This window comes from Amphiura filiformis, chromosome 4 (genome assembly GCF_039555335.1).
Source record: "Amphiura filiformis chromosome 4, Afil_fr2py, whole genome shotgun sequence".
NCBI lineage: Eukaryota > Metazoa > Echinodermata > Ophiuroidea > Amphilepidida > Amphiuridae > Amphiura > Amphiura filiformis.
The window spans coordinates 41272877-41283656 of record NC_092631.1 but is presented as its reverse complement, the minus strand read 5'-3'; the positions used below and the strand labels follow the sequence as shown (position 1 = coordinate 41283656).

At 38.8% G+C, this 10780-nt stretch overlaps 1 long non-coding RNA gene across 1 annotated transcript; it reads left to right on the top strand.

Annotated features, from left to right (window-relative positions):
- The first annotated feature begins 2577 nt into the window (after positions 1–2577).
- On the top strand, positions 2578–10071 carry LOC140150903 (uncharacterized). Its single transcript, XR_011858863.1, has 3 exons — positions 2578–2862; positions 7245–7432; positions 8274–10071. It is a non-coding gene; the product is annotated as an uncharacterized lncRNA (long non-coding RNA).
- The last annotated feature ends 709 nt before the right edge of the window (positions 10072–10780 follow it).

The following is a 10780-nucleotide window of genomic DNA, read 5'->3' as shown; positions in this document are numbered from 1 at the left end:
CGCGTATCTGTACTTACGATCATTGGTTAATGAGATATAGTCACTTATTGTACTTTGTGCACATATCTTTGTATCTTCTTAACAAAATATCCTAGAGAGTCGTGCGATATGTCGAACTTTTCCTCCGGTCGTAAGGAACAAAAAGGTCAGTGGCCGCATATATGTAGGATCATTGGTTAATGAGGTGTACTTAGTGCACCTAACCCTGTATCTTTTAACCAAATATCCTAAAGAGTCGTGGAACACGAATCGACTGGCGCGAGGTTCATATTGGTGCGTATGCACCAAATATGTATCTTGTGTTGTTAAGGGAAGTAGAATGGGCTAGGTCCAAGACCCCTCCAATAATTTTTCCAAAAAAATTTTTTGCCTTATTTTGTTTAAGTGGATCATAAACTATCAGGTCAGCCAGATAAAATTATAAATTTCCTTTTTGAAATGCGAATTTGAGGGGAATTTCATCTCTTTCAATTAAAAACGAAATTTATGGCAGCATTGGCTTTCTATACATAGTCTCCTCTGCAACCAGTTTGGTTACGCTCCCTCTGCTTGTCGCTGATGTGGAGACGTAAAGCAAAAATTCAGCTGTGCCAGGACCGCGACACTCCGGAGGACAGAAAAATGTGACTCTCGTGCTAGTCTCCTGCACAACCAGTTAATTATGTGGTTGTTCATACCGCATACAGTCTGGCCCGCGCCGAGACTAGCACGAGAGTCACATTTTCTGTCCTCACATCGGTATAGGCCGTCTGCACGTTAATTGTACGGAGTGTCGCTTCTCTATCTTTTTTTCTCGGGCTGTGCTGTGGCTGTACCAAGGATTATTAAATCAGGATGTGACACTTCGTAATTTGCATGTGTCCAATTCATATGTTAATAGCATATTGTTATTAAAATGATGGTCTGACCTGGCCAGAGGGCGTTAATATAATAGACGTTTGATCAAGGGACAGAGTAGTTTCCGTTTGTATCGGCTACCGAACGAAACATAATTATTATGCACATTCCGACCAGACTAGCTTTGCCAGGCAGGGTGGGCCATGATGCGTAGGCCTATGTGCCGAACGTACATTTTAAAGTATTTGCATAACTCTTTTGCATGAAACTGTAATTGTCATCTAAAATAAACAAACAAAAACAATATTATTTGAAGTTTTAATTAAATTAAATTTAACCATGTAAATTAACCGTTAATTTACCGACTCACAACACTGACATGAATAAAAGGTTTAGTATTATTTAATAATATTATTTCCTCTATCGTTTGATGTACAATGGTACAGGGGGGGGCGGGCAAAATAGTTTTGTACTTAATATGAGGGTGGGGGTCATAACAGTTTCAGGTCCATTAACTTGTGAGACCGGGGGTCAACAAAGTTTTGGGTTCACGAAGAGGGGATAGGGGGTTAAAAATTTGTAACACGAAAACATATATTGTCCCCCACTAAAGTATTTCTGAACACTCCCTAAACTTAGTTGATTTTTCAGCAAATGTTATTTTTCAGTGAGTTTTGCTTTTATTCCGTGTTAAATTATGGCAAACGGAAACAATCCAAATATGATGTAGGAAACAAATACTATAATCGCTCCTGGGTATCACCCATGCAATACTTTTTTAATTTAGGCCTACCGGTATAGGGGCATATTGCCAATCACAAAGTTTGAAATTGTAATTGTTTAATGTAGGCTACTCCCTAACAGAATACGTTTAAATACGCACGCAGGCGAAAGTGACGTTAAATCGGATTAACTACCGTAACAATAGGTGAATACAATTTTGACTATATCGCCCGCACTCACGTTTATGCGGTAGGACCTATACCGATGCATTGAACCATAGATGTCAAAGAAATGCTAATCACTTGCACCTGTAAGATTAGTCTCTTTGAAAAGAGAGGTATGAACGGTATTGATATTCAATCTATTATATGATTGAAGACAGGTGTACAGACGGCTTGACGTGAGCCTATGATTTTTTTTCTGGGGTCTTGTGGTGTACGCTGGTTATCATCGATGTTGAAGTGCCTATAATCACATGTGCCTATAATAGTTCAATGTAAGAAAATGAGCCAATAGACGTGATGAATAAAGATCGGATTTTTGGATTATTAGTGGCGGTATACAATTAAATGTCAAAATTACGGTGCTATTCTACTTTTCAACAATAATTCATACTGGCAGACTACACCAATAAGTGTATTAGTGCAGATTGATATTTTTCGGGATACTTTTCCACAGGGAGGAAGCACATGGCGAATACTATTGCCGCGGGCGCCATTTTGGAAGGTCACGTGAAGTGTCAAATGATTTTTGACTTCAAATACTCACTGTATTTCATATCTTATGCTTGTCGTATATTTCCTTTGTATTATCGATAGTTAGTCTTAATTTCGACATTACTATATCAACAAGACATTCCCTTATCAAATTAAAAGACTTTCTTGCAGAAACAAATCACTGTGGCCTGATGGGATCATAGTAGTTGACCCACTTCCGCCCGGTCTGACATTGCTTGGGGGCGCTTTTTACTATCTTCAACAGGTTCGATTCGCTAAACTTACGACACCTTTATGTGGTGACCTCAGTCACATGGGCTGAGTAAGAGTTGATGTGAATTATTCATAACCGATCGATACCTTGCCTCACTTTGTTGAGAGCAAGCCAACAAAATTTGCCATAGGTTTGCGTGGCTAAACAAAAGCCGTGAATTTAGTGTCACCCCCCTGGCTGTACGTACTGATACCCGTAAAGCATCATCGGCTATTCTGTCTAAATTCTAGTGAAATTCATCCACCAATATTACTTTTCGATCACGGAGAAAGAAAGAGGCGTCTTTAGCAGCTAGGCCTATATCCTTTTGAAGTAAGTACTTCTACAAATATCAAAGTGTGACGTGTTTTCAGTTAAGCTTATAGTAGGTATCCCAGCCCGGCCCCAGGCCCAGGCAAACCTTAGTTAACACATTTGCTAGTCAGCCAAATTCGCCGAAAATGTCAATGCAAATTTACATAGAAATTTAAAACAACTGGCCGAAGAAGGAAACCTACATAAATATGTTTTCTATACTTCACTTGACCCAAATATATGATTTTTATGGTGATAAGACAATCGCACATGGAATTTTAGAGGGATTTTGATAGCAGTTCCATTAAAAAAAGCTGCTAATAAGACTAAAGCCTCCAGCATACTTTCCTGCCGCTTGCCGCAGCGGCAAGCGGCAGGACGTTTCAACCAATGACAAGCCTTTATTGTGTCCGTTTGTCTGCAAAATGCGTGTGCGCCACGCCGCTCAGCGGCAAGCGGCAGGGTAGTATGAAACCAGCATATTAAGACTTCCATGACTAAGATCTAGAAACACCCCCGAAATGCCGTTATGGGGAATATTGCTAGCTGAATCTTTTTGATGAAAGTCAATCTTTGACAAGATGTAATTTTGCTACGGAAAGTGCTATGAAAAAAGGGTTTCAGTTTTGGCTTTGTTTACTCTAGGGCTTTAATTTGATATATAAAATGATGCAGTTTGATGGCAAATTTGAATTCACCTAGCATACCTATAACTTATAGTACGGTACATGTATTTATAGCATCATAGCATGCTAATTATACATGTATGATGTAGTAGGTATGAAAGGTGAATTAAAATTTGCCATCAAACTGCATCATTTTATATATCAAATTAAAGCCATTGAGTAAAGAAAGCCAAAACTGAAACCTTTTGTCATAGCACTTTCCGTAAGCAAAGTTACATATTGTCAAAGATTGACTTTCATCAAAAAGATTCAGCCGGGGATTCAGCTAACAAAACAGCATTTCTGTGGTGTTTCTAGATCATTTCTGTGGTGTTTCTAGATCTTAGTCTCATGATGATAGCAGCTTTTCTATGTGGAACTGCTATCAAAATCCCTCTTAAATTACATGTGTGAGTGTCTCATCACCATAAAAAATCATTTGGGTCAAGTGAAGTATAGACAACATATTTATGTAGGTTTCCTTGACCTAGCTGTTCTTTTACATTTCTAAGTAAAATATCTATTGTGTTTGGGCCCTGGTCTAGGCGAATTTGGCTGACAAGCAAATGTGTTTTACTAAGGTTTGCCTCTCATACCTACAGTACTTATAGGGAGCGATCGTTATTTACGACAGGGGGGATGGTCATTTTGAGGATTGAGGTACCCAAAATTTTTTTGGGATCTTGAGGGGGAACACAAATTTTTGTTGTTGAACCAGGAGAGGGAAATGTTGTTAAAGACCCATTCAGTGATCCCAGCGTTTACAAAAATGAAAATGATTTATAAATTGCTTAAAAGTCAAGGATAAGTCATTCAAATTAGGGGGCTGGCATTTTCTTTGGAACGGGCTCCGCACACTTTCTCCGTGTCATAGTTCCAGCGACAAATAAGTTTTCTTGAGTCTGTGTAGTTGCAAGGTGGGGGTCATAAAAAATTTTGACCCGCGATAGAAGGGGTCATTAAAAAAATTTGCCCGCGATAGGGGGTCATAAAAATTGACTCTGGTCACCGACATATTTGCCCCCCCCCTTCCGAAGAATGCCAGCCCCTTATCAATGTGGTATTTTGAAATGACAAATTTGGCAAAAATGAAGAAAACGGCATTGCTGGAAGGCTGTGGAAGCCCCATTCAAATACATGTCGCTATAATTTAGAATTACAGATCCGTGTAAAATGTATATAATTGTCTTAAAATACATGGCTTTCGGCTGAACCACTCGCAGGCTATGTTTACATTTTTATCTATGACAATTAACAAAGGTACCAAAATCTGAATTAAGATTTTTTACGATCGTCGGATGAGCAAATCACTGAATGGAGAAATTCGGAAAACAAGGGGAAACTCTGGTTTAATTCCCATTCATGTAAGCTGCCAGTTCGAGGCTATCCCGCACATAGTGCATGGCGAACCATGTACATGTAAGTAGCGTATTGGTTTGTACAGGGCTTTTCAGTTCAAGCTCGAGTTCAAGTCAATTTTCACAGAAAATACCAATTTGCTTATAAGAAATCCCCCTGCAAGAAATCAAACGTTAATTGTTTGATCAATAGGTACCGTATTTATCTAATAAATTATGGCATGTATTGTTTTGTGATTTCCCCTATTGATTAGAAAGCCTAAGGTCATCCTCCCTTCGTGTCCGAGGGGTGAGATGGAACAGCTAAATATCGCCAATTAAGCAACCAATGGGAAGAATGGATCTAAGTGAGAAATATCCCACCGTCAGGCCTTGATCCGGGCCTTTATCATATGGGTGTCTATCGTGCTACAGTGGGAATTTATTGTGTACATTTTACAATAAGCCCAATCAGCATTGGAAGTTTGCAATGCATTGTGGGACAGTTTTTGCATTGTTATGACACTTTGTCCTTTGACCTATTGGGAAAAATTGGGGTTTTGTGCGTACAAAAATAATTAAAATGTGTTAATTACTAGAATTAAAGGGCATTTCGTGATCCACAGCCTCATCCCCCCACTTTTCCCACAAAAACACCACTGGATACCTCTGGCTACATGTTTATGTACCAAATATTTCTTGCAGATTAATTCGTTTAGCAAAAATATCGCAAATTTGAATTTCGTTCTGGTGCACCAGAACGAAATTACAACGCATTGTCTATGGAGCAGTGTAATACACATAATCATGGATAACTCGCAAACGCAAAATCGGAATCAACTGAAATTTTGGAAATAAGCTTTTTTCGTGGATATCTACTGAAAAATGTCATAAAAAGAGGATGCTAGGAACCCAAAGATTTGGTTATTGTATACATTAATTATTTGATTATTTTGATAACATTATTACGATAATATAAATTAATTATTAATAATTACAGCAATTTCCCGATGCTCTTCCGCTACGTGTTTCATGACTGCTTATAGTCCAACTAGTGATTTAGTGAAGACTAGTAGAGTATCGGTATTCTATAAAAAAAAATGTCAGTATGATAATACAGTCTGTGCTGACGAAACTAAGTTCCGGGACTAAGTTGGACATGGATAACTATGTTGTACTCAATGGGGGGAATCACAAAACATGTCACAAAATAACTAGTACCTCTTGGTAAAACAATTCAAACAGTTTTATTTCTAATATCAGGGAATAAATTCCTAATTTCAAAAGGAATTTAAGCAAATTGGAGCTTTTTACATGGAGAAAATTGAACTGAAAGGCCCTGTACAAACCAATAGGGATTTCACAAGGTGTCCTTTGACAGACTGAGAAATGGGGTAGAGCACTGAATGGAACAACATCGACTGAGAGAATAACATTTTCATGAATTGATGGGGGGGGGGGGGAAATGTAAAATTAGCATTGTTAGTAGTTTTCGGTCTTTTCCAACAGAGCTTGAGGAAAGGAGGGACCCTCTGAGGGATGAACCTTTACAGAATTAGAACCTTGGGGATGGAACAGCCAAATGAAATCCTGGGAAAAAATTACCATTGTGATAATAGCGATCCATTGCAAGTTACTCAAGGCAATCAAAATCTACTAGTTAGTAATTGATGAAGCATGACACAGTGTAAAGCAATGGATGTTCAGAAGTAAACACAGCTGATCACGACAGGCGATCACATAAAAATGTTGTTAAAATTGCACTTCAACTATTTCAAACTAGGCAATTTGCTCTAAAATATACAATTCATCCAAATCAAATCACTATTAAATCAAAATCAACAAAGTTTGCACAAAATTACCACAAAAAGTGGAAAATGTTTGGAATATTGGAGTTAAAAGTGGAGAGAGGGGCAAGAAAAATATATTTTGGGAAAGTGCCCTATGTCCCCCCTAGTGCCACCACTGTTTAGAAGGTGATTTTATTCACACATTTGATCAATTTAGGTGTACGGTTGTCATTCAAAAGTTTCTTTAGGTGTGGTTATTAGGGGAGGGGAACTAATTATGGTGAATACAGTGGGCTACTTGTGTGACCTTGGCAGCTAAATAAATTTGAGGAACATTTTAAACTTCCATTCAATCTTTTAGGGGCCTGTCATTTTCTTTGGAAAACGGGGCCCCACATGTACAAAAAGTCGGCATCAATACAATTGATACCCCTCTATCTCGCAACAAAATTTTATGACCCCCACTACCAATACACCTTACCCCTAAAAAGGCTAAAATTTTTGACCCCGTATATTTGAGTCCCCCTTCCGAAGAAAATGACAGCCCACAATTTTGGCAGTAAGTGTTATAATTATACAGAATTGTTTTACTGTTTTACTACTTCCAGATGGCAGAGCTTACTCCAGGCATGGCAGTGGTCAATGTGTTTCCAAGTATACTGGATATGGAGAAGACATAAATAGTTTGCAAAACTATGTAGAATGGATGATTTTTACAGTGGGGCAGAACAGGTTTAGATGTGATCAAACAAGACCATGAATGGCACACACCACTGACACTAGAAAGCCATTGTAGGTAAGAACAGTTATTCCAGTATATATTTCTGTTTATGTTGCACGTCCAGTGGCGTAGCTATGGGGTTGTGGTGCCCAGGGCAAGGATACAAACTTTTCACAGCTTGTACCTCAATAGATACACTACAAAAAGAAACATTAATAACAGGTACCGGTATTTCATTTGGTTTATGTAATTTGAGAAAGTTTATATTTTCATCAACACCTTTTTTAATCTATCATCATTTCAAAACCTGGCGCCCAGGGCATGTGTCACCCCTGCCCCCTAGCTATGCCACTGCATGTCTCTGATTGCCATGGTTGCATGCTTATCAAAACTGAGATAAATTTTGGCCCTTACTGGGATATGGCTTTTTTCTCTTGTGTGCAAAATATTACATCCCAAGTTCACGATGAGTGCAAGCATGGTGTACATACGGACAGGGGTAAAACGTGGAATTATATAGGTAAATACCATAATTAACACTTGGTAATTTTGTGGATTGCAGTTAATACAAATAACTAGAAGCAAAATCAGTTTTCCGGAACCAGGAAAGGTGGGGCTGGGTGGCACCCCCCAATTAAAGCGCCACAGTATCTTAACTCCATTTGTGGTGAAAATGAGATTTTGATAATGATATGAAAATTAAGCTGTCAGTGCCTACTTTTAATGGACACAAAATCATATGTACATCATGGTTTGTATTTACACAGTACACTCAAACTAGTTATTTGAGTTAAGATGTTGTGTTGCTGAGCCCTTGATTTCTTGTTGACAATTTACACATTGATTTGGAAATAGTGTTTTAGGAATTTCACAGAGGTATATGTCAATAATAATTGTATTTTTGTTCTGTCCACAGCACGCACACTTCACACTTGCTTCAAAACTGGATGCGGATACTGTTACAAAAGCCGGCATCTTAAAAATAAGGAATACATTTACAGGGGCTGCTATCCCACAAAACTTGGAGCTACTTTCCTCAAGCCACACCAAGCTTCACCACTTTCTTCTTCTTCTTCTTCTTGGATACCGCTTTACAATGACTAAGTTTGGATTTGTCAAATGAGCTACTAGGAGCAGCTTGAACTATTAAAAGCATTCATATGATCATGGTTAAACTTGGCTTTTGCTTTCATCAGGCATCATTGTGAACTGATGGTGGTGACAAATTGAACGCATGAATAGTGAGACAATGGAAAACCTTTTTGATGCATGTTTTATAAAGTGAAAGTTGACTTTACATTTGTGAGCAAAAGGTGAAAGTAAGCTGAGGTGAAGCTTGACCTCCAATAATGACAATATAAGTGGTTGAGGTGAACAAGGTTGAATGCTTCAGGTTGGCTTAAACATGCTGAATGACCTTTACATTAAAGGCAACTGTTTTGTGAATTTATGGGCTGTCATTTTCTTCAGAAAGGTTCATGAATATACTTGGGGTCATAAAAATTGTATACCAAAGAATAGTGAGGGTCAATTTTTTTTTTATACCAAAAATAGGGAGATACCAAGAATAGGAAGGTTATAAAATTACTACAGTTTCTGTGAAAGAAGAACAGCACTTGTTTACATTTTGAGAGTGTGCACGGTGTAAACACAGAAGTAGGGTTCTGATTAGCTGATTCAATCATCTGACAATCAAAACAACAACAGATGCGGTAATCTGATTGGCCAATTACGCATCAAAACGTTGGTTGGCACAAACAAAGCTCTGCATTATGTCCCTCATTAACGGGTGCTCGCATCAATCTGAGCAAGCTGCCATACTTCTCTGAAACCGAGTGTAAGGGCATGTGACTATTAAACATTTTGGGTGCGGACTGCCCTACATGCATATTTACACTCTCCACACACATTTTGCACCATCTTTAGTTACAACGACAAATGTTTCCGTACTGTGGTCACCTTTCCATCAAGCACACATTTCTTGATTTTTTTGGGAAAATTTGTTTCTGGTATGCGTGCAGAAGGGTGGTCATAAAATATTCTGCCTAAAATTGGGGAAGGGGGTGGGTGCCACAAAATGTTCAGCCCACGATGGAGGGGGTTCATAAAAATTGACTCTGGTCACCAACATAATCATGACCCCTCCCTGCCCGAAGAAAATAACAGCCCCTTAGCAGCCACATATATCTGGCTACACACCTGGTCAACTTAACCAAAAGTTAATGGTAAATTTATTTTGTTATACCTTGTATATATCCCTTTTGTAGACATTCTGTATTATCATTAGTAGTTATATCAATGCTATTGTTGATAGTCAAGTAATTGCCATATTAATGAGTGTATTTTTGTATTGCACAGAGCATACTCAGCACAGTGCATGTTCCTCTGTGCGTGTAGCATGCTGACAAGGGCATTTTGTGTGTATTGCGTGGTTTGAATTAACCATTTTATTTTAGGAGCTTCAACAAACATGTATTTATAATAAAAGTCAGAAATTAATCAACTATTTGGCATGTGACGATCATTAAACTCACCACAGCCTTTGATAAGGTTTAAAAACAGACCAAAGTGAGGTTGATTCATCTGGTGCCTGGAGAAATGGAATTACAGACACTTCACCCAAGCAAAAGAAGTTTCTAGTTACTAATGCACAAATCCCGCTATTGCGAGGCCCCTGGAGGGCCGGGACTTGGCCGGGGATGTAAGAGCTCAATGTGTCCCCGAGTCCGAGGACATAGTGGGGAGTGTGCACGGGATGTAATGCCTCGGAAACAGGCGGGATCTACACGGGAGTGTACCGGGACGTAATAGAAGAGTACTCACAACTGTGCCGGGTCGATCAAGGGGGAAACACTCGTGGGGACTTGAACATGGTGCCCGGGGCTAGGGGTGGGGACTTGGCCAGGGATGTACCCCAGGATGTACACAGAAATGGTGCCCCGCCCTGCGGGGACTAAGCCGGGACTGTAACATGTTTGTAACAGTTTCCAAAATTACATCCCCGGTAGGTCCCCGCTATCCCGGCCCGGGGACTACAATTGATTTGTGCATAAAACCTAACTTTGAAGATGAACTTATATGTGTGAAAGTGAAACACTAAACTATATGATGACAAATCATAAACTGTTTCTGAGTTTGATTGACAGTAAGTTTAATTCCAACTTTGCTGTTTTGTAATGTTGGCATATTTTATCAATGATGATCAGTAAAGCTATCTACTATAAAAATGAGTATATCCCTTGTTTGTTCCTATGCAGTATGAAACAATATAGCAATGCTCACAGGTGTATGGGTATGTAACAAATTCACAGCCTTTGGTCTCTGCAAATCCAATTTAAACCAAATGTTGATAGTTTTTCATATTACATGAACAAGCAAGTGATAACTGATAATTGAGATAATGTGTCTGTAATCAGTTTAAAG